Raw genomic sequence first — 27709 nt, 5'->3', positions numbered from 1 at the left:
GAAACATTAAACGCGCACGCACTTATGTTATGCAAACAAAGGACATCGAATGGGTCGAACAAAGGCACAAAAGAATTCGAAGAAAACAACAACTTATTATCCAAATTGTTCATCGAGTGTAATCAATGCTGTATACTTCCTAGAATTAGAATGAATAGGGATTTGGAGAAACCCACCGGCCATGTCCAGAATAATAAAATATCTCGCTTTTGCAATCTCGCGACTTGATCCGCAATGAGGGGTAAAGGATACCGATCCGCGACCGTATATTTATTTAGTTCTCGAAAATCTACCTATCATCTATCTGAACCATTGTTCGTCTTCACGAGTAACACAGGGCTCGCGAACGGCGAATTACTAGGCTTTATGATTTTTGGCTGTAATTAAGTCGCTTGTTCTATCACGTACTATTCTGGGCTCGCGAAGTCTATTAGGACTCCTTGTACGGCGATGTTAGGGTCAATTAATTGTACTTCTAACTGGCCTGTATTTTTTGTACGAGTACGTAGGGAACCCGTAACGGATGAATCTCTGAATTTTCGAAAAGAAAGATTAACCGACTTTTATCGCTACAACGTACCTCATTGTCAACTTCATTAACATCGATCTCGTTTTCAGCGGTTTTATTACAGGCATTAATTATTTTTGTTTTACACATAGCGAGGCTATTTTGTGTAATATTACGTCAAAATCTTGGCTAAAATTTAACGAGTAATCGCGATATCGTATTGTTAAATAACTATCAGCGAGAACATGAAAGGTTTATCTCTAACCACCGACACCTGCAACGGACAAGATTTGAGCGATACGTTTAGTACCAATATTTCTTATTCCTCGCATTACTACTATATCAATCGTTCTTTTGCCAGAAATTCTCAAGACTACGGATTCTTTAATTAGCGAACACTCGGCTCCGAAATCAGGGTAAAATGGAAACGACTCACCCGGATGGCTTGATCTACCAGTTAGCGCCTCCACTAAGTAGAAGTCAATTCGACACTCGGTATTGAAATTATATTCAGGGCACTGCTTTGTAAAGGATCTTCCTTCATAATCAGATTGGTAGCTGCGCACCAGGCAGCGGAGTCGAAAAATTGTTAGGTTCCACACTCCATTTTTGCACTAGCGACGGAATTAACTCGCGCACGATGGTCGTAAGCTCTTGCACTGTTATAATCGGCACTGATCCCACTTCTGATGTCGGAGCGGACATTAGAATTAGGGTTAGGGGCGTGAAACGAATCTTCGTTTGGATTACACGTTGTCGTTATGCAATAGAGAAGACATTGACTAGTGCAAATACGATTATTATAGAGCCGGACAAGTAAGCGTGGTAGTTAGGCACTCGAGAAACTAATGACAATGATCCTAGGTTCAATAACGAATCCGCGGTCGACGGGATGATAGATGAACGTACTCACAAAATCTAAGTCGTATGCGTGATATTCACTGGTCGTAAAGGGTTACTCCTTTCATTAGTGAGATCGCGAACGAGAATGCCTTTCCCGTCCAGATGATGCCACAGAGGAAAACTATAATGGGGTGTGTCTAAGGATACGAGAGCATCGGATTCGTCGAGAAAAGCCTTCGTTCAGAAAGTAAGGGAAATTGGCGTTGCTGCTAATTGGTCAATCTCCATACCGGTGGTTAGAAAAAGATGCTAGCCGCCCTCGAGGGAAAGTTGCTAGTGGGAGACGCCGCTCGTTGAAAAATAGGTCTCCCCTATTTTTCCGTAGTTGGGACAAAGACTTTTTGTCTGTTTGAAGGACTTTAGTTGACTAAATCTTAAGATTAATAACGGGCCCTCGGGCTAGCTGAACATGTACTGCGGAGACGCATCGACATCTGGCAATCACCTTGCTCAAAGAATGCATGTGGCGAGCCACGGGTCAGAAACCGTTGGAACGTTTACTGTCGCGTGCCGCCACAAATATTTCTTTTAAGAAGAACTATAGAATTACTCCATACTTTTGTTAGACAAAGCGTTCATTCCTTGACTGCGGTTACGTTTGGCGACTGACTGTTGCCTCGAGCCAAAGCTCACTATCACTAATCTCGAACAATTACAATCGGATTGAATAACTACAATTGTTTAATTACTGCTATCGTAGACTCTAGATTACAATGTTGCGGGATTATCCAAAATTCCAGAGTTTCCGGTGTTCTTTCATCTTCGACATATATATAAAGAATATACAGAGTGGTTGGTAACTGGTGGTACAAGCGGAAAGGGGGTGATTCTATGCGAAAAATGAAGTCGAAAATATAGATTAAAAATTTTTTTTTTAATTTTTTCTTTTTTTAATTTTTCCATCGACACAACGATCTACAGTGAGATCCGTTATAACGAGACGTGATAAAGTGCACGCGTACCGAGCGAAAATTCAGAGTCGATTTTCTCGAAAACGAAACAAATTTTTATTCTATATTTCCGACCTCTTTTTCGCGTAGAATCACCCTTTCCGCTTGTACATCCAGTTACCATCCACTCTGTATAAAGAATAAGTTGATTAAAACTTTGAGCACAAATACAAATTTACTGTTAATTATTCTCATTTTTTAACCTTTAACACTACCTCTTTTAATTGCGAATATCGACCCCATAATTGCGATCATACTTCGACTTGCAAGTTTATAACACTTGTGGCGGCACGTGTCACGGAACCTCAGACAGCAAACATAACAAATAATAGTCATGCTACAATTACTTACTAACATGCTGAGCAAAAAATAAAAATAGACATGCTTAAAATAGCAGCCTGGAACTCTAACGGCCTAGAACAAAGGGCCCTAGAAACTAAAACATTATTGTACAACAATAATATCGACATATTACTCGTATCAGAAACGCACTTCACTACAAAAAGTTACATAAAAATACCGTACTACACCATATATGATACTAAGCATCCCTCAGGAAGAGCACACGGAGGGACCGCAGTAGTAATAAAAAACGACACTAAACATCACTTACACAGCCAGGTTAGTAAGGAACATATACAAGCAACCACCGTCACTGTACAAACTAGCAGCAACCATTTACAGTTGTCAGCAGTATATGTACCACCGCGACACAAAATCACATCACAAATGTGGGAAGAGTACTTTCGAAACTTAGGTGACAAGTATATCGCAGCTGGAGACTACAACTCAAAGCACACACTATGGGGATTAAGAATCACTACATCACGAGGTAGAACTTTGGAAAACTACACTAAAAACAATAACCTCAATATATTATCCACGGGAAGACCGACATACTGGCCGACAGACTTGAGCAAAATACCTGACCTACTAGATTTTGCAGTTACAAAGGGACTAAACGCAAATAAACTAAACATAGCACCCAGCCTCGAACTTACCTCCGACCATACGCCTATAATAATTACATATAGGAACAAACCAGTACTTTACAGCAATTCAGAGACGCTATGCAATAAAACCAAATGGCAAACATTTAAAGAAATAATTGAGAGCAAAATCAGCTGCAACATCCCACTGAAAACACCTGAACAAATCGATCAAGCAGTAACAACATTTACAGAAACTATTCAAGAAGCCGCAAGGGCAACCACTATACCTGAATCAACCAATAGACGAACAAAAATAATTCCGCCAGACATCTTTGAAAAAATTAGAGAAAAAAGAAAAGTGAAAGCAAAATGGTAAAAACATAGAACAAAAGAAAACAAAAAACACCTAAACAAACTCGCAAAAGAAATAAAAAACAAAATAAGAGAGCACAAAAACAACGAGTTTACAAAGTTCATCGAGTTACTATCTGCACACGAGATCTACAACTACTCCCTATGGACAGCCAAAAAAAAAAAAAAAAATAAGGAAGACAATAAAAATGCTCCCAGCAATCAGAAGAGCAGATAACACATGGGCAAGAAGCAACGAAGAGGAAGCTGAAGAATTTTCCAACCACCTATGCAACACATTTACCCCACATAATATCAACAGCAACAACCACAATAGTCACTATACCATACCCAAAGCAACAGCACAAGAAATCAGAAACATAATTGAGAAAACAAAAAATAATAAAGCACCAGGAATCGACCTAATTAACGGCAAAATCTTGAAAAACCTTCCGCCAAAAGCGATAAGACAAATCACGATAATAGTTAACGCAATACTAAGAATACAATACTTTCCACAAACTTGGAAACTGGCACAAATCATAATGTTACCCAAACCATGCAAGGACCCACACGATACCAAATCATACAGACCAATCTCATTACTTCCTGTGTTCTCTAAGATACTAGAGAAAGTAATTTACGACCGCATAAAACCTATAATAGAGAAGAATCAATTAATACCGGATCACCAATTCGGATTCAAAAACAAACACTCCACAATAGAACAAACGCACAGACTCGTCAATGAAATGTTACAGGCGCTGGAAACAAAACAATATTGCACGGCACTCTTTATGGACATCGAAAAAGCATTCGATAAAATAAACCACAATAGCCTACTTCAATCAATCAGAAAACAGTTCCCGGAGCAGATATACCAATCAGTCAAATCATACCTAAGCAGGAGAACCTTCATAGTAAAAATCAAAGGCACATACTCTGAAGTTAAAGGAATCAAGGCAGGAGTTCCGCAAGGAAGCGTCCTAGGACCAATTTTATACACATTATACACGGCCAACATACCAACAACTAACAATAGCAAAATACTGACATTCGCGGATGACACAGCTGTACTAGTCAGGCGCACTAACCTTGCAGCAGCAGTTACATTACTACAAGAACATATCACAAAAATAGAAAAGTGGCTTCAAGCAAAACAAATTAAAGCAAACCCTGATAAATTCAAATACATTACACACTGCGAAAACAGAAACCACCAAACATTATACTGGACGGCACGCACATACCGCAAACAAGGCAAGTCAAATACCTAGGACTTCACCTAGATACACGATTCACATGGAAACAGCATATTAAAGCAATAATAGGCAAAATACAGATAGCAAGGAGACAAATGTACTGGCTAACAAGTCGAAAATCCAAACTAAGTATAGAAAACAAACTAAAAATGTATAAAATGATCATAAAACCAATCTGGATATACGGAATACCACTATGGAGGACAGCAGCAATGAGCCATATAATCAAAATAGAGGCAATGCAATCTAAAATACTTAGAACAATAGTAATCGCGCCATGGTACGTTAGAAACGAGGTCATTTGGAAAGACCAGGGAATACCAACGATCAAGGAGGAGATTAACAGATGTGCAAGAAGGTGCAGAGAAAGAATAGCAACGCACTCAACCCGGCTGGCAGCGGAAACGGTAGGCGCATCAAGCATAAAAAGAAGATTTGAAAGGAAACACCCAACAGATCTCACAAAGAACATAACCTAACAAACAAATACTCACCTCACTAAGGAAATAAAACAATCAAATTCGAAGATGGTATCTCACTGGGGGTAGCCACCCACATGTTACTTACCAATTAAGTTAGAAAAATTTACCAAATGTCCAGCTGGACAAATTGTAAAGTATAAATTAAATAATAAAAAAATAAAAAAAAACGGAACTTTCAAACGGCTTCGCGATACAAAGCACTATTCCGTCAAAGCGCAACACCGATGTGCCCAATGTGCCATCGATATCTTCACGCTCATTCCGCCCAATTCTCGGAAAGCCAGCCGCTGCGGCACATCTAATGAACGCACGCTAGTGGGGATACCGATAGGCAACGAAGGAAGGAATCCGTTCGATCTGGAACAAAAAGCACATTCTACCTCGAGCTGCGATTGATGAAGAAAAACGAGTCGACTATTCTTGAGAGTTCGGTCAATCGTCGCTGTTGTTAATAGTCGTCAAGCGTTAACCGTAGTTAACCGTTAATTGTTATTTAACCGCTGTTAATTGTTACTCAATCGTTGTTAATCGTTCATTGTTATTGAGTAATGAAGTTTAATAGACGTTATTGGTTGTCGAACATATTTGCGTGTACCTTCAGTAACTATTGTGACATATCCACCTCACACTTTACCGATCGATAGCCGAATAATCGCTTTTTTGTGGCCGACGCTTAGCCTATTAATTGGCAATTACTATAATTAAAAGCTATTACTTATAATTCTCCATGAGAATTGGTTGTAAAATTCTTCCAACTAAAAAAAAAAAAAGGAAAAAGTATTTAAGTGTTAGATTTTTAAAAAAGTACCGCACCGCACCACACATAGGTGCTGCATGGGAGGCACACTTGGAGCGTTAAATGTTAAGAGGAGATATAAATTTGTAAATTTATCAAATTCAGAAATATCATTCAGAAAAATTTCAATAACTTTGACATTTTTTAGAAAAAAACACGTTTTGCAACACACGTTTAATTCTTTATTAGATGCCAAACGGAAATGAAAAACCTATCAATGTACAATGGAAGCTACCCATATTAAAAAGGAAAAGAGGAACAAAAGTAGATTTGGAAAATTCACGTACGAAAATAAGACTAATTAACGTGAAATCCAATATCAAGTGGTTAGAAGATTCGTAAACGTCAAACAGATGTATAACATTACAAAACCTCAGTGATGAGAGTTTACAAAATCATTCTACTTTTATATCAAAAACTATACATTAAATGTAATGTAAGTTAAATAAGACAAAAAAACGTTAAAACTACATATAAAAACCAAAAAACATATAACGAAACAATTGGAAGAACAAATGAAATTACAAGAGCTCGATTCAGACGCATACAGGATAGTAAGAAATATTCTAAAAAATAAAAATGTAAATTATTATACCTACTAAGCAAAGATATTAAAAGGTTTCAGGTGACAATAAAAGAATTACACCCAAAACTTTTTTTTTATTTGGTAGACTTTTTACAATCAATTCTCATTGAGAATTATAAGTAAATTAAACACCCAAAACTTGACATAAAATATATCAAAACAGATCTATTGGAAAGGAGACACAAGCTACACAACGTAATTTACTTAAGCGAAAGTGTTGCTTTAACACTATTGTCAATGTTTCTCTCTGAACGTGAATAAGACAAAAACAACAAGGAAATTTATGATACGAATCTGGTATGTGATATGTTCATAAAAGTAGAAACGCCAAGAGCTAATAATAATATTCCACAGTGTGTGAACGACATGGACGCACGAAAAATTATTGTAATAAATTACCGACTCGTGTCAAATGTTCAGGTGTGTATCTCTCGATTAGTAAAGTTCATATGTAAAAAAATAAAAGAGGTAATCTGTGCAAATTGCAGAAACAATCGTCCGGGAAGCTGCAAATGTTGGATTGTAAGAAAGGAGCTGCAAAAAAATTATTTCTTCCAATTATCGCCAGACATGCTATAAACCAAATAATAATATAAATGGATGCTAACAATGTTTAAACATACAAGAACCAAATATCGACTGCGTTAACGAGTAACAAATTTTAAGCAAGAATAATAAAAGAAAGCAATAATCAAAAACCTAAAGAAACAACAGAAAAAACCTGAATACGATTGTTGAGAATTGTGGATCTTTGAAGCCGAAATAATGTTATAGGAACATTAAATTTATATTGACAGTTATTACTAAAATAATGATATATTTATTACATGGACGATTCTTTATATATTTATCGATACACACTTGCACGCGTATTCGTTTACATTGTTCGAGTAACAGTTCGCTGTGGAGTGCCGAAGCGTGCAGACGTGTCTCTAGTGCCCAGCGTAGTTCGAAAACAACACGTGTCGCCCAACTGTCGAAAGAGAACGCAGCTAAGTGTCCCTTACCCTCTAGGGAGAAGAAAATCCCACACACCTAACCCCAACCCGAATACTAGCCTCTCAGCCTCACGACTAGTTGTTCATTCCGAATTAACTAGCTCGATGATGGCCCAGCAACCGCGACCAGGCTCTCCGGAGCAGACTCGCAGCTACCCCGTGCTACCCCCCCCCCCCCGTGGCAGAAGTGCAGCAGAACTCTCCGCACTAACGACGCTAATACTACAAAAAAAAGGAAAATTGAACCAGCAACGCAAATAAACACACACAACAGGTTCGCCGTACTGGAATCCTCAAACGACGCCATGGAAATCGTAGAACCGCCACCAAACCAACTTTCACAGAGAATCCCCCCTCCCCCACCAATATTTGTAGACGACGTCATTGACATACAGACAATGACCAAGTCCCTAGAGAGAGATATCAGCAAGGAGGAATATAACCTTAAGATAAGCAACAACAAGGTGAAAATACTACCGACGAACCCAGAAGCTTACAGAAAACTCACCAAGACACTCAGGACCCTGAACGCCAACTTCCACACCTACCAACTCAAACAGGAAAGGCCTTTCCGGGTGGTCCTACGAAACATACACCACTCAGCAGACATAGACGAACTAAAATACGAACTCTCAAAACTCGGCCACGAAGTCATCAACGTAAGTAACATAAGGCATAGAGTCTCGAAAGATCCGTTATCCTTATTCTTCCTAGACATTAAGCAAAAACCGAATAATAAGGAAATATACAGCGTCAGTCGCCTAATGAACGCGATAGTAAAGATCGAGCCACCGCTCGTGAAAAAAGAAATAGTGCAGTGCAAAAGGTGCCAAAGGTACGGTCATACGCAGAAATACTGCAACCATACTTTCCGCTGCGTTAAATGCGCAGGCTCTCACTCCACTGACCAGTGCGCCAAATCACCGGAAACCCCAGCGAAATGCATCCACTGCCAAGGGGACCACCCTGCCAACTACAAAGGCTGCCCAGCATATAAAACACTATACACGAACAGGTACCCTAAGCTCAGAGCAAAAGAGGTATCCAACCAAACAACCAGCCCGCCGAAATTCTCGACTACCCCAACCCCCTCAACCAACCAAACACCCAGTCCTACCAATTTCATCTCCACCTCAACCTCCTATGCCCAAGCATTACAAGGCATCCAAAATAACCCGAACAGCCAAAGGAACCTTCCCCAAAACAGTGTCCCCAACCCACCAAACGCAGACAACTCCTCAAGGCTCGAAAAGCTAATAGAGAAACAATCGGAGCAAATAAATCACTTGCTATCGCTACTAACACTCATCGTGGAAAAATTAGCACGCCCCGACTCAAAATGAAACCAAGGCGCATAGCTCTCTGGAACGCCAACGGTCTAGCGCAACACAAACGTGAACTAGAACTCTTCTTAAAACACCAGCAAATCGACGTAATGCTCGTATCGGAAACCCACTTCACCGACAAGAGCTACCTGAAAATAAATGGTTACAAATTCTACCATACTCAACACCCCAGCGGAAAGGCCCACGGTGGCACCGGAATAATAATCAAAGCAAGTATTAAGCACTACGAACTCCCACCATTCCAGAAAGACTACCTCCAAGCAACAAACGTAGCAATAGAAGACTGTCATGGCTCAATCACCACCTCAGCAGTATACTGCCCTCCCAGACACTCCATCGCCAAAGAAGACTTTGATAACTTCCTGGACACCCTGGGCAACAGATTCATAGTTGGAGGAGACTATAACGCCAAGCACATCCAATGGGGCAGCAGACTGGTTACAGCAAGAGGCAAAAACCTCTTAAACAGCATAATAAACAACAACCTCAACTACCTCACCACATACGAACCCACATACTGGCCCACTGACACCAACAAAATACCCGACCTCCTCGACTTCTTCATAACTAAAAATATCCCATCAAGACACGTCCAGATCAACTCCTCGGCAGATCTCTCCTCTGATCATTCTCCCGTGATAGCAACAGTCAGTTCAACAATCATCGAGAGTACACCTAATGGCTCCATTCACAACCAACACACCAACTGGCAGCTCTTCAGAGAAGTCTTTACACACTCAACCTCAGCCTTCACCCCACTAAAAACAAAGGAAGATATCGAAGCAGCCACGGAATACTTAAACACGAGCATAATAAACGCAATCCGCCTCTCCACACCGACAAAGCCAACCAACAGCAAACAAGAATATCCACAATTCATATTAAAAAAAATAGCAGAAAAACGCAGACTAAGAAGAGTATGGCAGACCCACAGAACACCGGAGGACAAACGAAAACTTAACAACGCAACTAGAAAGCTAACCAGAACCTTAACAAACTATAACAACGACTGCTTCCATAAATACCTCGCCAGCTTATCGCCCACAGCCGACACCAACTACTCACTATGGAAGGCCTCCAGGAAACTCACACGCCCCCCACAAATAATCCCACCTATCCGCCGCCCGCAAGGTGGATGGGCGCGAAGCCCTATCGAAAAAGCCGACCTGTTTGCAAAACACTAGTCAAAAGTATTCAAACCCCATTCCCCCCAAGCCGCCGCGGACGTTACTGAATACCTACACACCCCCTTCCAAATGTCCCCTCCTATCGAACCCTTCTCCTCTGCTGAGACTATAGAAACAATCAGTCGCCTTAACCCCAAGAAAGCAGCAGTACACGACCTAATAGGCAATAGAGCAATCAAGGAACTTCCCACAAAAGGGATAGCACTCATCACATCGATTTTTAATGCTATCCTTCGCCTGGAACACTATCCTAAGGCTTGGAAAATCTCATTGATTACCCTCATCCCTAAACCCGGTAAACCGATACACGAAACCTGCTCCTATCGCCCAATCAGTCTTTTACCTACCCTGTCCAAACTATTCGAGAAGATGCTCACGAACCGACTCCTTCCAATCCTAGAGAACTTGAAAACACTCCCAGATCACCAATTCGGCTTCCGAAAACATCATTCTACAGTAGAGCAAATCCACCGCTTAACTCATACGATCAGCCAAACACTTGAAAAGAAAGAATATTGCTCAGCGGTTTTCCTAGACATCCAACAGGCATTCGATAAAGTATGGCATGAAGGGCTACTATACAAACTTAAAAAGATCCTACCCCACCCCTACTTCTCCATCCTAAAATCATACCTAACCAATAGACAATTCATGGTTAAATACCTAGACGCCACTTCCGCAACATTCCCAATAGAAGCCGGCATACCCCAAGGTAGTGTCCTCGGTCCCCTACTGTACTCCATCTACACTGCCGACCTACCTATATCAGACGATATAACAATAGCGACATTTGCAGACGACACAGCGCTATTAGCTTCCCACGCAGACCCGGTAATAGCCTCATCCACTCTCCAGCGAAGTCTCGACTCCATGGAAAAGTGGTTTCACAAATGGGGCTTCAAAGTCAACGAAAAGAAATCCTCACATGTAACCTTCACGCTCCGAAAACAAACCTGCCCCCAGGTCACCATCAACAATGCAACAGTTCCTAGCAGGGACACAGTCCGATACCTGGGCATGACCCTGGACAGGAGACTAACGTGGAAGACACACATCTCAGATAAAAGGAAGCAACTAAAGGACAAACTAAAAAAACTCTACTGGCTCACGGGCCGACGCTCCAAACTAAACTTACAGAATAAAATTACCCTCTACAAGACCGTAATAAAACCTGTCTGGACCTACGGAATCCAACTATGGGGAACAGCAAGTAACTCCAACATCGAAATACTCCAACGCTTTCAATCGAAAACGCTAAGATCCCTAATTGACGCACCTTGGTATGTAACCAATGAAACAATACACCGCGACCTCAAGATACCCACCGTCAAAGAGGAAATAGCAAAATATAGCAACAGATACAGCAAAAGAATCAACAAACACCGAAACCCCCTAATCACTGGACTACTCGATACGACGGACCAGATTCGCAGGCTGAAGAGGCACTACCCGCTAGGCCTAAACGTTAGATTCATTTAATTATCCAAATCAAGCATATGCACTTACTTATAATACATATAGATCATAAATTATAACTATCTATAATAAGTATTAACTTATTGTAAATAAACAGCCATGTCACTGCGCCACGCCAGAAAAATTACTGAAAATTCTCAACGCGAGAATTGATTGTAATTTCAACAAATAAATAAAAAAAAAAAAAAAAAAAAAAAAAACACTTGCACGCGTCTCAGCACCTTCTACTATACCCGACTGTAAACCGACTCTTCGACGACCCTTAACCGACTGACATTCCTTTGTTTCGAGACGCTGCGCACACACACATACTTCCACACACTGATATATACATATAAGTATTTCTACTACGCACTTAACTCAGTCCAGCACAGAAAATTACACATATCTCAACAACGATATAATAACAGCAAAAATATTAAAAGAAATTCCGGACAAAGGAGTAAGATTTTTATTTTCAGGCTAGGAAATTTTCCACAGATATGGAAACGTGCACAGATAGTGTTAGAAAAAGCAAATAAGAATTTAATACCACCATCCGCTTATAACCAGTAACTTTCCTTCCAATTATATCTATATTGTATTCTGGCTTTTCTTTGAATCTGTTAATCGTATGTTGTGTCGTGTCTTACCTTGTTATGTAGTATTTAACGAGGATCATTTTTTCCACCATCGTTTAAGAACGGATGGCTTTAAGCCGGACGTAAATGTTGAACCATACGAAGACCAGAGACACCACCAGCAGCGTCAGGCTTTTAACCTTTCTTATTTTTTCCCACACAGAAATTTTACAAAAACTCTTCCAACCATTCCATAACCAGCTATCGACGAGACAAGCCAACTTTCTTTTTCCATAAATTCCCTGCAAACCACGGATAGGATAAAAACAAGAGGAATCGTGTACTATTGGATTGGCAACTGAGTGATTGCGGATTTTACCATTAAGTGGGAATGACAAGATCCGCAATCATTTAGTTGCCAACCTAATATATCATAGTTTGAATGTATATGTTGATATTAAAACTATTCGATTCTTCGATCCATACTATGGAATCCAACATCCAAAATAGTAGAGAAGACAATTGACGAAAGATGAATGGATGAAATAATAGCTAAATCCCTTTTTTTGTGTACGTGGAAAAATCCTCATGGACACTTTGTTGGTGCTGGAGCAGCATAGCAGTGTCGAACTCTTACCGACTAAAACTCCACGATGGCCTGCCTACGCGTGTGACAGGAATGCCACGGAATCTCTTGCGAATTACTGCCGGTTCATTCTCCTAAAAGTTTCCTAACTGATTAATTTGGCATTAGGGGACGCCATTGCCGCTAGCGCCACCTCCCTGTAAGTCGAGACCCATGGTGGGCGGTAGCGGAGCGGTCCAGGGCCTCCTGACCTCCCTCTTCCTCGACCGCATTAGAAAAATTTTTTTTTCTTTTCTTTCTTTTTTTATTTTTTTGTTTCTTTTTGTCCTTTCGTTTCAGCTGTTAATGATTGCCTCTGTTTTTTATTTTTTATTTTTTTTTGTGGAGGAAGTTCTCATAGAAAACATCTTACTTCTCCATCGTGCTGGTCGGGGGTCACTGGGCGGCAGGAGGTAGTGTCGGCCGGACTCTTACCGGCTAAAACCTCCACGGTCGGAATAGTAGGAACATGGTCGGAAGTGTGAGTGTTCGTTCGTCCTGGGGTGCTTACCAAGCAACTCTACCAAGCTCAAAAAGTACCAACACAACACGCAAGGGAGCGCTTGGCTTGCCTCTGTCGTATATTAGCTTTTGTGGGAGATTTTGGGTTTTCCATCCTTTGGAAATATATCCAGGGCGAGGATTCGAACTCACGATGCGTCGTATAGATTAAAAATATACAAAACAATCATAAAACCAATCTGGACGTACGGAATACCACTATGGGGGCAGCAGGAATGAACCATATAAACAAAATAGAGACAGTACAAGCTAAAATTCTTAGAACAATAGTAAACGCCCCATGGCACGTTAGAAACGAGGATATACGGAAGGACCTAGGAATACCAACGGTCAAAGAGGAAATTAGCAAACACGCAGGAAAATATAAATAAAGAATAGGAATACACCAAAGCTGTGGAAACGATCAACACCTCAAACATGGATAGAAGACTGAAAAGGAAACACACAGCAGACATCACAAACGACATAACCTAACAAACACGAAGATGGTATCCCATTGGGGGTAGCCACCCACATAATAATCAAACAGCTAAAAAATTCTACCAAATGTCCAAACTGGACAAATTGTGAATGTATAGAATTAAATTAAAAAAAAACGATACGTCGTCTCCAGTCCCGGGCCTTAACGAGCGTAGCTGGCTACCCCGCCAATAGCCAAATACCTAATCCTAGGCCAACAATTTAGATTTGGGCAGAATCAAAATACAGTAAAGTAAATACACAGAATGACAGGCGACGTAATTAAATCAACGGAAGGAGGAAAATACTGCACCGCGTTGCTTCTGAATGTGGAAAAAGCCTCCGCTAAAGTCTGAATGATTTTATGTATTATATGATAAAATGAAGGATTTTAAGGAAGTTATTAACAATTCTGCTGAATAGCACATATAGAATTATTTTCTTCCACATTACGAATAGGTATTTGTATGTTAAGATTAGAAGTGTAAGTGTCCTCTCTGAAAAAAATTTACGGTTCCACAAGAAAATGTCCTCGAACCCATTTTCTATTTTGTTTATTGCTAACAACGCTGAAAACGGAAAATTATTCCTTCGCTATGTTAACATCTGAAAATAAGCTAGAAAAATTTGCCGAATGTGGACAAATTGCAAAGTACAAATTAAATAATAAAAAGAAAAAGGAAAAGAACATCTGAAAATGTCCCATCCAAACATGGAAACATTAAAATAGCAAGAAGAAACCTAAAACGTACGTATATAATATAGAACGCTAAGCGAGAGATAACAAAATCCAATTAAACTCAAACAAGTTTTCGTACATTGTCTTCATTTTTAAGGAGAAAGAATCTTCTGAGTTTAAATTGTTAAATCAGGAAATCCAACAAACAACTTCTTGTACTGCATTTGGATCATAAGTTGGACTGGAAAACATTAAACACCTAATGATAATGAGAAAGTCGTTGCACTATCTTACAGCAAGAACATCTAAATTGAGCATGAGCAACAAATTACTAGTTTATAAAAACCATAACAATAACTGTAGCAACTAACTACAGAAACAAAGAAGAAATCATCCTGCCAACGGCTAGTCTCACGTATAGTTGAGGGTTGGATGATAAAATAAAATAGCTGAGTCGTAACACAACTATCAATTTTGCTTTTATTAAACTTTGTTATGAATTCAGCAATCACAATGGAATACACATTGAATTAACACACATAAATCATTTCAATAACTTTATGCAAAACCTAGTTACACTTATACGTTAAGTATGCGACCGTTCTAAGGGTAGAAACTCGGTAAAAGGTGTTGTCTATTCTAAAGATGGAGACTGAGTCGTTTAGTGACGATGCTGTTGCGGAGGAAAGCTAGGGGTGGGTGTGTCTGCGGTCACGAGATGATATGATTCGTTAAGGACAATTTTGGTTAGGAAAGCGAGAGCGAGAGACATTGCTTTTGATTGGAGCATCAACATCGTTCCAGTGCCGTTGGAAAAGCAGAGGAATAAATAAAGTTTTCCTGTTTCACAAAAGAAGGATACATACAAGTGTATTTTCTTATCCCTCCAACCCATTGCCGTTGAGGTCATTTATTGCAAATTCGATCGTTTGCATCGGACCTAAATCTTTAGGTTAAAACCTTCTGTTACAAATTATTAATTAGACCTATTTATAACTTATGCTAATCCCATACATTATAAAATCTCTGCCAGTACGATGGAAAACGCAAAGTTAGGCATCTTGAAAATAAGTGCATTAGAAGAGGCAGAAATTCTTTTAGAACTGCCATCTCTTACTACAAGAATTATAGTAGCAGTAAAAATATATTATTAAAAACTTCATAATAGATTTAATAATAATGATTTAATTGAGGGAATTATTTACCTTTACCCCTTGTATTTTGAGAGGGCTGTGAAAAATGTACATCTTCTTCAAGAGGCTAATTAGAATACTTTCTATGATATACATTGCCACATTAAGAATCAAATACTTTCCAATCAGCTAGAAACTCGGCGGGCAGCCAGCTACGTTCGTTAAGGCACACAACTGAAGACGACGCGTCGCGAGTACAAATCCTCGGCTGAGAATATTGAAAGAAGGGACGGAAAATCCAGAGTTTCTCTTACAAGTAATATAGAACAGGCAAAACAGGCCAGCCGCTCCCTTGCGTGTTCTGTGCGTGTACTTACTGAGAGTGCTTGGTTTAAAGATACATGGCGTTAAGCACACAGGGGCTTCGACAATCAACTCGCACTGGTCTCTACCACCGTCCCGGCTGTGGAGGTTTTAGCCTGTAAGAATCCGGCACTATCTTCTAGCCCGTCTGCACAAGGGTGATAAGGTGTCTATGAAGATTTCCTTCACGTAAAAAAAAAAATGTTTTTGTAGTACGAAAGAAAACACGTTTAACACATATATAAATAGTTAGGTGAGATTATTTTCAATCAAAAATGAATTTTTGATCAATATTCAAGCGTATTATGTTGTATATCAGTTGTATAAATAACAAGAAAGGATTAATATATCCTTTTAAACTTTGCACGCTGCACAAAGATACAGAACACATTTACTCGCAATATATTCTAATAGAGTTTCATTCGCTTGAAAAGAAACAAAAGATTTTGTCGACATTTCTTAAACATGATCGAAATTTGAGGCGGATTCAATATTTGAAAATTTTTGAAAACCAGTTAGAAGTCAAATTTTCAGAATTAAAAGACAGCCGTGTGTTTATAATTTCCAACATCAGAAAATATTGATTTTTTAATGTGAAAGATATTTCATTTAGATATGTTAAACCTTACACATTAAAACTGCAAAGGAGCAACTCGATTACAAAAATAGTTTCTGAATTCCATTTTCATGAAAATGAGCAATTCATGTAAATTATGTAATTTATATCACTGAAAAAATGTTTAACTTGTACGTCAAAAAATGATCGACTTGATGTGGAATGAGCCTTATTGGAAAACAAGCGTGTTTCTTCATTGTTTCAGTACATGCAAATGGGTTTGAGCCACACATCAGACGCTATCATTTGATGCTTATACCGTCTTTTCTAATGTTACTTAGTATTCTATCTGACACTTGGAGACTGAAAGACTGTGGTTTTACATTTTCTTCCTGTGATTCTTGCTTTTCTTTATTCGATTTAATTTAGTCAGCTTTTCGTAACAGCCTATACCTACAATTATAACTAAGCGTACAGGTAGATAATACATAGATAATAGCAATAGATAATGAAAAATAAATAATAAATAAATAGATAATAATGTATTAATTAATTAAATCCTTCAAATAGAACATTAATTTTATAAAAGGAGCGAAATAGGGCATTTTTATCTAGAAACGACTTGAAATCATGTTATTGAGATATGTATAATTTTATGTGCTAGACTAGGTTAGCTGTGTAGTAGCGATGCATGTATGTGAATATCAGTGTGTGGAAGATTGTTCGTGCGCGGCGTCTCGAAAACAAAGGAATGTAAACTGTTGAGTTAACAGTCTGGTATGGAAGAAAGTGCTGAGACGCATGCAGGTGTGTATCGATGAATATTTTTTAATCGTTTATCAAATAAACATATAACTATTCTGATATTAATTGCAAGTGTTAATTTAGTGTTCCTATATCATTATTTCGGCTATTAAGATCCAAAATTCTCAACACATATTTAATTAATATTTTTCAATATACGTACAACTTATACGTAAACACAAACATAGTAAGGAGAAAATAAAGAATAGAAGTAAAAGTTAGAAAAATTTGTTAAGAAATTGGTGGTTTCGTAACAACATGTATACGTGGTTTTGCAATAAAATGTCCTATCTATATTTAAAGGTAGAACTATCTAACTTAAGATACTTTGTAATAGAACATTATAAATTTGTAAAGACACCTAAAAACAATTAGAATAAATAAATCAGGCTGTTTCTAAATCCCTATATGCTACATAGGATTTTCTGACTTCGTTTAAAAGGTAAAAAATATGAAGAACTTTGAATATTTTTACCAGTAGCCAAAAATAACAATTATTCGCAAAATTCTTACGAGAGAAGTTATTAAAAAAAAAGTACACTCTCCTTGGCAATAAAAAAACCTACTAAATTATAAAAGATGTTTTGAAACATTTATGTGATTAAAAAATATTAATTTTCGTGTGTTCTGATTATAAATAATCATTATAAATGAACATTTTTACTGTTACCGATAACTACTATCAACGATAAATATTGTTTTAATATTGTTGTAAATATTGTTTTTGGTTATCCATAACCATCTTGAGGTGGTGTGTCGTGATAGGTGCGTAAGGAATACTCAGATGTTTTCACGAACAATAGTTTATTAAGAACGAATTAACAGTCAGAGTCAACAAATAACAATTAACAGATACGATTAACAAATAACTGGTAACAATTAACAAGTAACAATAGACACCAAGAGATCATTCGACGCGTTGCTATGCAATAGTACTGAGAAGATATACATTTAATGGCGTAAGACAGACTGACTGCCCTTTTGTTCCGGATCGAACGGATTCGTCCCTTCGTCGCGCATCGATATCCCCCACTAGCGTGGGCTGGCACGTGTATGCTCTTTCGAGATTTCGGCGGAAAGAGCGTGAAGATATCGATGGTACATTGGGCACGTCGGTGTTGCGCTTCGACGGCGTCGCGCTTTGTATCCAGAGCCGTTGGAAAGTTCCGTGGCCCGTGCCGCCACAATCTTAAAGTTCGTTTTTCTTTCTTCCATAGAGAGAATCCAAGAATGCGCTGTGTGAAACTACCTGGAGCCCTTTCCAACGCACCCCGAATCGCGTTAGTCATGGCCAATGTAAGAAAGCAAGAGGGTTGCAGTTAGGGTCTAAGAAAAATCGGAAATCAAATCGGAAAAATCGGAAAAATGGAAAAGATAAGAAAATCAGAAATTGCCCTAAGGATACGTCTGTTAGTTTCTAATTGTGGGTACTTTCTCAACTGTTTCGCGAAAGGTGTTACGTCGTGCGACATTCTACCTAGACCAGGCCACACACCGCTGACAGGATGACAACGCCTTCACTGCGTACCTTCAATAGTCTTAAGAGCCGATCATAAATCTTAGGAATTTCTAAGGTCCTTCAGACCGAACCAAACATCTGCACTAAGTCACTGTCTAGAGGATATTGTTTATTACGGAAAGATAGGAGAAGTTCGTTTTTCTCATGTACGATATTTCACACTAGCAACATTCTCTCCGGGGCGGTTAACACCCTTCCTCCACCACACAAATCCAGAAAATTAACCAATTACCAGAGAAGTCCTTCCCTCACTCTCCCAACAAGAACTTGGTCTTAACAAATCAGCTTTTCTCGCATCATTAGACCCACCCATCGCAAGTGTTCTCCGCTGCATCATCGTTACAGAAAGTCAGGCTTTATACATTTTTTGAACCTTCAACATCTAGGCGTGCGTCGCGTACAACACCTTGTTACTCTAGCTATCAATCGAATTTAATTGTATATTTCTAGTCAAGAAGTTGTTGGAATAAACATTAATTACATCCGTTAATTCAGTGTAAAGTCAATTCAACCACCCGTATTATCGCAACCGAAATCATTTCGTGACGTCGATTATCCAATCGTAACGGGAATTTACGACTTCCGTTGACGTGCTTTCTCGCGATCGCGTCTCCCCGCGAATGGTCGGAACAAAAGGTAATGTTGGTAGTAACTGCTAGTAATAAATGAATATTCGTGAGATTACATAAATTAGGTAATAATGGCTGTAAGTTGAGTTTATAATATTTACTGATCATTTTGAAGCATTTACGGAACATTTTAGAGCACTGGGTAATAAAATTTAATCATAATACAGATCTGCAGAAAATTATGTTGAATTTCTGAAAAATGGTATCTAAATATGTAGATCTGAAGAAAATTATGGAAATTTGTGAAGGATACCTAGTATAAATTTATCGCACAGAATATGGTGTAATTAATAGTGCAATTGGTAAACGGATGTAATTAGATGATGTTGATTGTAAAGATTTTGTACGTGTCACTGAATATTTTGCAGGAGAGAGCATAATGATAAGAATCAAGAGCTATGTGTAGGTAATGCAATTTGTACTTGCACTGACATGGAAAAAGGAATAGACAATATAAGATAATATTTTTTCGTTTGAGGCTTCATTTTCCAAGACAATTAGGTTTGAACTTTATACTTTATGTGAAGTATAACACATTTTGTTTAACTAATTAATTTTCCTTTTTTATTTACATAATATTAAAAATGATTATCTCTTTTTCCAATGGGTTAATTTTAGGTTGGACTATATAAAAATGCGGCCGTCTACTCTAAAATGAAATGTAATCGTAACATAAATTGCATTAACACTTTCGCTTCGGCAGTCCAGTCCGCCTAAGTGCTCTCCCTGTACGGAGGCGCGCGCCACACATGCGTACAGTGGCGTGATTGCTGTATAAATGTCTTCCTAAGTCTTAAATAACAACTGTGCTGAATAAAACAATAATAAAACAATCTTTGCACCAATATGGTAAGTATAATTTACATGTTTAATATGAAAAGGCTTACAAAATTGCAGGTAATATATTACATATTTACATGACTTTACGATAAAATGTTTAATATAACTAATTATGAAAAGTAAGAAACTTTAACTTCAACTTAATTTTAACTTTTAAGAAGCGATTAATCCAATATATCGATAAAATAAACAGAAAATGTTCTGCCGATCTTCGTGTGACATTAATCACATTTCAACCTACATCAGTGATAAGACATGGACCGCCAACCTTCGGATTCCTTTGGACACATCACCACCTTATCATCATAGCACACACCAAGGCTGTGACGCAGCTTAGTCCACATCAGAGATAGTATATCGACCCCCGACCTTCGAACACTTTTCCACATCATAACCTACACCTAGTCCCTCAACATCCTAAAACCAAAACGTATATAAACCGAGATTTCACCCAGCTCGGGCAGTTGTTCCTGTTCTAGTTGCTGTTCTCATACAACCCCTTTTCTCCGGTTCAGTGTTATTCTTGTAAGTGTTAAAAATTATAATAAAGTTTTATAAAGGAAAATTAGTAGTTGGGTTACGACTCAGCCTTCTTACTACAATCCAAGCATCAACTTTACGTGACATTTCGGCGATCCTGCCAGGATAGTGAAAATTGTTTGTTCGGAAACCAAAAGACGTTCATCATCTACGGAAGGTAGAATTATTTGGGACTATGGTCATCCGCGACAACGAAGTAACTATCAACGAAACCGGAAGAAACACTCATAAAGCATAAAGCATCTACGGACGCTAAATCCCAGGATTGTGAAACATCGCTTCGTCTGGAAAACAAGGACATCCATACCTACGGGAAGGACTAACTTGGACTACGGTCATCCTCGGCGGCGAACTCTTAATCCACGAAACCAGAAGGCCTTTGGAACTGGAAGCATCTACGGAAGCTAACAAATCAAGGTAAACGCTGGATTCATTTTTACATATAGGGGCAGACTATCTAGCTTTGAACAAGACTCAGACAAAGAGTTAGAAACATTTAAAACGATGTCGAAAAATAAAGCATGCACTGGTAGTGACGAACAAAGTATTGAAATGATAAACCAACTACGAGAAGAAATCGCGCAAATGCAAAGGCGCATGGACCTTTCAATCCAATAAGCAAAAGAAGAGGGTCAACTCCTCGATAAAGAAATCGAATTGCTACGAAAAACAATTGCCGAAATCATGTTAGGAAGACAGGAGAATATTAAAGAAGCGACTAGTTGGAGTTATCAGGGTAGTTTAGTTTCTAATAACTTGAACAAAAGCTTGGAGAAAAAAGACGTTACTGTAGAAAATGAGGAGATGGTTTTGAAGGAATTTTCAAAAGAATTTCAGTCTAATGTAGACAATTCATATGAAAAGAAAGTATCAATTCACACCGCTTCACAGGATTATATTTTTATTAAAACAGACTTAATATTTGATGTCAATAGCTCGACAGAATACTAGAAAGAGTCTTTGAAACGAAGGAAAGAAAATATTGCAACATTGTATAGTGATTTGTCACAATCTTCGTCACAAGATACTCAAAATTTACAAGAATGGTTTGATAAAAAAAGTAAAGGTTTAGGAGAAGCAGGGAAAGATCATAACAAGAAGGATAATATTTCAATAAGAAATATTTGGACGACGATGCAAATAAAGAAAACAAAGGTGCTAATGTTGCACAGAGAGGAGCGAAACATAGAGGCAGACCTAGGAGATCGGGTAAAGTTGAAGTTAAAAAAAATGAAAATACGAGGAAAATTTTATAAAATGAAAAGAGTGGATTAGAAGAACAAAGAAAAGTCAAAGAAAAAACAAAAGAAGAAACCGTAGAGACAGAAGTCAATTCAAAAAGTATATTAAATAATAAGTGCGATTTACTTGATGCCGAAAGAGCTATCGAAATTAATTACTGTTCAAAATATTAAATTTGCTGAAGATAGAAGCCACACTCAAAATGATATGCAAGATGTAATAGAAGATTCACAAGAATTACCTAATAAAAGTAAGTTATCAAGAATAAGAATTGCACTTAACAAAATTGAAGATACGAAAACTATTTTACAGAATAAAAAGAATTCATTAGAAGGAGAAAAAGAAGTAGGGGAAAAGAAGAAAATATACAGACGGAAATTACTTCAAAAAGTATATATCAGATGATAAATGAGATTTGCTTTATGAAAAAAAACCTACTCAGCACAGCTGACGTGCAGCTCATATGTTAGAGTTAGTGACAAAACAAACAAGAATGGAAGGTGAAGACTATGTAATAAATTTAGATGAAGAACATACGGTTAAAAGAGTAAAATCTAAAGATGCGGCCAATGATATGCTGCTGAAAAAAAAGAAAAGAAAGAAAAAAGAGAACAAAAGAAAGAGGTTGATAAAATAACAGCAACATGTAGCAGCAGGCGAGAGAAAATAAGCCAAATTTCTAAAAAAGAAACGACGCTCAAGAACTCGAAATTTCTCGAGTGGATATGCTAAACAACAAATTTAATGAACAGTTGAAAGAACGTGAAACAGCAATAGGAGACTTAAATTAAATGTTAAAGCATCAATCGGAAATTAATAAAGTTACCTTAAATGAAGCAAGTTTAAAAATAGGAGAACTCTCTGATAAAAATTAATGTTTTAAAGAAAAGGATAGCCAGATACCGAAACGTAATGAATTACTCGAAGAAAAGCAGCATAAATGGAGAAGTTCAGACAAAACGAATGCAGAAAAACTTAAAGAAGAAAAATCCCGTCAAGAAACAGCTGAAGACGAAGTAAAAAAGCTTTACAAATATAACGAGCAACTTCTAAAAGTTTATCAAGAAATCCATAAAAAAAGAAATATGCTAAGGTTGTTCATCATAATCACAGGCAAAGAATTAAACATGTACCTCAACTGAAAGATAAAATCAATCCACTCGAACAGGATTTATATGCGAAGAACATAAGAACACAATATATAGAACAACAGCACAAGATGATAGAAAAATTGAGAGCAGAAGGAAAACGTGTGCATAGTAAAGGAAAAGAGAACACATAATGTATCTCCACCAGGGGCGCATGATCCAAAATTAGATAGTAAAATAAAAGATTTTGTTACTGAAAAGTTAGAGAGATTTCATGACAACAAAAGCATTGCCTGTGCAGAGTGCAGTGTATCAATGTGCACTAAAAATGCAAGCAATGTGACGATTACTTTTAGAACATCACAAGCACCACGAAAACACAATTAAGACCAAACAAGCTCAAGTTCAAAAGTGAAGTCACGTGAGCTTATTATTGCTAACGACCAAAAATTGAATTACGATCCCGAGCATCAACTCGCTGATCTTCAAGTAGAATGTTCCAACAAAGAGAGGACGACAAAAGAGTTACATAAAAAAAACAGAAGTAAAGGAGTAACACCGAAAGGACATAGAAATAATGGCTAATTGCAACAAGAAATTTTATATGGTTACGACGGGAAGCACCAAACCGAAGTGAAGCGCCTTCGTTCTCAGCTTTTGGAAGTTTCAGAGAAGAAAGAACGCGAAATTAAAGCAAGAAAAGGCTATAAAAGGCGATCTTAGAAATCGTATCGTGGATTTCTCGAAAAGAATAGCAGCGCTTGAATCTGAATTAATAGATAAAAAAAACACACGCACACACAAACGTGAAAAGAGTTCAATCTTTTGGAATACAAATTGAAGAACTAACAATAAAATTAAAATAAATAACATAAGTCACTAATATGAAGTTGACTTGCTGAAACAAGAAAGGCCAAACTTAATTCATGTGTTAGTAATTTAATGGAGGAACGTGATAAGCTGGAGCTAAAGTTGCAAAAGAGACAAAATGTAGTTCTTGAACCACAAGGACAAATAATCTGCCCTTCAATGAGAACTAGACGAACTAAAGGGTGAATATGAAAAAGTTGTTGAAAATGTTTCGGTAAAAGTGGGTGATCTTGGATATAAATATGAAGAAGAAACTAATGAATTGAAATTGGATTTTGAAACAGAAGAAAAATAATCCTTGTCAATGAAAATGAATTTGAAATATTGCGTAGGGTAGAAATTGAAGGTAAAGTAAAAGATATGGAAGATAAAAGATATGTTAATAATCGCTTACGCGAGGCGAACCAAGAATTAGAAGATTTACATAGAAAACACATTCATATTTGAAGATTGAAAAAGAAAAAAGAAAAACATCAGGAAGAATTAGGTGCTATAATAAAACTTCATGATGAAGAAAAATATAAACTGATACAGCATTGGTGTTCTGTATAATGTCAAATTGCCATAAAGGCTTAAATTGATGGAAAAGTGCAGTAAATATTTAAATAGACAATCCATGACTTCTTAAGTAATTGTAACAATCTCGATGTTTTACTGTGGAACAACTAGATGAAGTGCACGGTGACATTAATAAAGTAGAATCATCGATAAAAGTAGATGTATCTTCTTCATTAATATCAGAATCAACGACTGATATAAAGAATGTGAAGGATATTCCAGAAAATCAAGAAAATAAGTCACATGAATGTACAGATAATATAATTCAAGATGTTTTAGTAGTAAATAAATGTGATGTAACAGATTTAAATAAAAAATTTTAAAAATAAGAAAAGTAGTGAGACAGAGAGCATAAAGAACGCTGCGATTAATGAAGTAGAACAAGAAATAATTAATAAGGACCCACAAATTGATGATCAATGTAAAAAAAAAAGATGAGAAATTTCAAGAAGAGCAAGCAGAGAATACAACTGAGATTGGAAATCATTCAAGATATACAGGTGACACATCTTTAGATAAAGAAAGTACAAACAATGTTGGAATATTTAATACAAATGAGGGTGAACAAAACATTGAGAAACACAACGTTTGTACAATGTTAAATATAGATACAGTTAGCTTGATACTAATACTCAGTGTCAAGCATTAATTAAAACACTTGGTGAGACTTTTGATGGTAAAGACCAAACATTGCATGTCACGGATACAGACACAGATTTGTCTAAAATAGTTGATAGTAGTTCAGAAGTAATGGTACTGACTGTAGAAACTATTAATGATATGAATGAAAGTACAGAAGAAAATATTGTTTTAACTGTACATGAAAAGGATGCTGTTGTAAATTCCAATGAAGAAAAAAAAATGTTTCTGCAGAACAAAAAGAAATGAAGAATACTGAAATTGTAAATGAAGAATTTAATTTGATAGATTATGCACGAGAAAGTGATGGAACAATTATAGAAGTAATCTCAACAGAAATTGTGGCTCAAGAAGTTTCTGAAAATTGTAGCCAGAAAGACAATTATGACGTATTAAATCATACAAAGACAAGAAACAATTCTATAACTCCTATTACCTCAGGAGTGATTATTAGTGATCTAGAAACTGCAGATGATATTGATATTAAAGAAAAGAACAACAAGAAACAACAAATGGAAATGGCAAGATTGATCTTTTGATAGTTCACATAAAATTAATGTAGAAAAGAAAACTATTCATAATAAAATTGTGACGGATGAAAAAAGAGTTGTGCGTTTCGTCCCGGGACTACCGGTGGACTCGTTAGTAAGGCTATGCCCGGTAGTCCCTGCCTTAGACGTAGAGGAAGTCTCGCTAGGTGCGGTATTTGTATCAATCGCTCGTATATTCGACCGCTAGCGAGTTAGATAGACTCGTTGTCGTCGTAGCCCTCTAGTGTTGGCGGTTGGTACCAGCGGATCGCCCGGGAGGTGTTGCGCTGCGTTGATGCCTCGACATGTCGGCGTCCTATTGATACCGATCCGCCACAAAATTATCGTACTTATACATGTTGCTAATACAGAAGGAAGGAATAAATCTATAAGTGAAGCAGATAAAGTGCGCATAACTAACAAAAGAAGTGTAATTCAGGATATGTTTGATGATTGGGGTGTTGAAAATGCAGAAGATGATAGTGAGTCGGTATCTCAAGCTTCAGATATTGTGGAAATTGAATTGAAAAGTTTACTAAATGACACAAAAACACGAACTATAGAAGAAAGCACAGTTGTACTGGTTGAAGAAGAAATTACATGCATGGAAAAAGAACCAATTGTAGATGCTGAAAAGGCTGTAGAAGTTGCTAAACAAAACAAAGCAATGCAAGTATCAAAGGAACAAATGGATAACAATCAAACTATAACGAAACAACAAGATAGTATAAAATCATTACTCAAAGACTGCTAAATCATTCTATATCACAGGCTGTTTCTATATCACAGTCTACAAAAGATTCAACACATGATACTGCGGCAATTAGTCAAACTTCGCAAATTATCCCTATTAATCGTGGTCGAAATTTAACCAGCCAACCTTCACAGGTTGAAATAGCAAAAGCATAATATACCACGACGAAGAAGAACAAGTACAAGTCGAGCCAGTCAGAGTCCAATTCCATCGCTCCATACTAAAGAAACACTAAGGTTTTGGAGGACCAAAATCAATCTAAAGAAGCGGGTATGTGACATCAATCACTTATCAACCTACATCAAAGATAAGATCTCGACCCCCGACTTTCGGACGCCAAGGCTGCGACGTATCTTAGTCCCCATCAGAAACAGGATACCCACACCGAACTGCTCAACATCCTCAAACCAAAACGTATATAAACCGAGACTTCACCCAGCTCTTGTACCCAGTTCTTGTACAACACTCCTTTTTCGGTTCAGCGTTATTCTATTATTGTAAGTGCCAAAATTATAATAAAGTTCGATAAAAGAAAATTAATAGGTGGGTTACGACTCAGCTTTCTCTTCTCTTACAACCCAAGTATCAATTTTACGTGACATTTTGGCCAGGATCCATTTTCGTGCCAGGATCCATTCGCTTCAGTGTAAACGAAATCACGATTTCGGCATACGTGCATCATTGAAGATTGAGGGATCAGCGGACCTCTGCATAGATCAGCTCACTTTGCGTGAAAACGACTTCTACGGAAAGTGGACTACAGTCATCACCAAAACTGAAACTGGTCACGAAAAGAAGAATACTCAGGTAAAGAACTGGATTCTTTTAAACACTATCGTACTCGTCGCAACAGCTTCACTAGTTCAGACTCCAACGACAGTATAATAACCACTATGAGCAAAAAATCAGAAGACACATCTTCTGTTAGCTCTATGGCTACTGGTATGGATCCAAATATTCGGGCCATACTAGACGCTATGCAAAAACAGAACGAAAGAAACGAACTAGCTTTTAATAATTTG

The 27709-nt window shown here is 37.6% G+C and overlaps 1 protein-coding gene and 1 pseudogene across 1 annotated transcript in view; one reads left to right on the top strand and one right to left on the bottom strand.

The window, feature by feature from the left end:
* Nucleotides 1–27709, bottom strand: part of LOC126875440 (uncharacterized) — a 134748-nt gene that overhangs the window by 87760 nt on the left and 19279 nt on the right. The gene's annotated exons all lie outside the window — the stretch shown is intronic.
* LOC126875565 (myosin-11-like) lies at nt 930–26687 on the top strand (annotated as a pseudogene).

This window comes from Bombus huntii, chromosome 18, assembly GCF_024542735.1.
Source record: "Bombus huntii isolate Logan2020A chromosome 18, iyBomHunt1.1, whole genome shotgun sequence".
In the NCBI taxonomy this organism is placed as follows: Eukaryota; Metazoa; Arthropoda; class Insecta; order Hymenoptera; family Apidae; genus Bombus; species Bombus huntii.
This window is presented reverse-complemented; position numbering and strand designations above follow the sequence as displayed.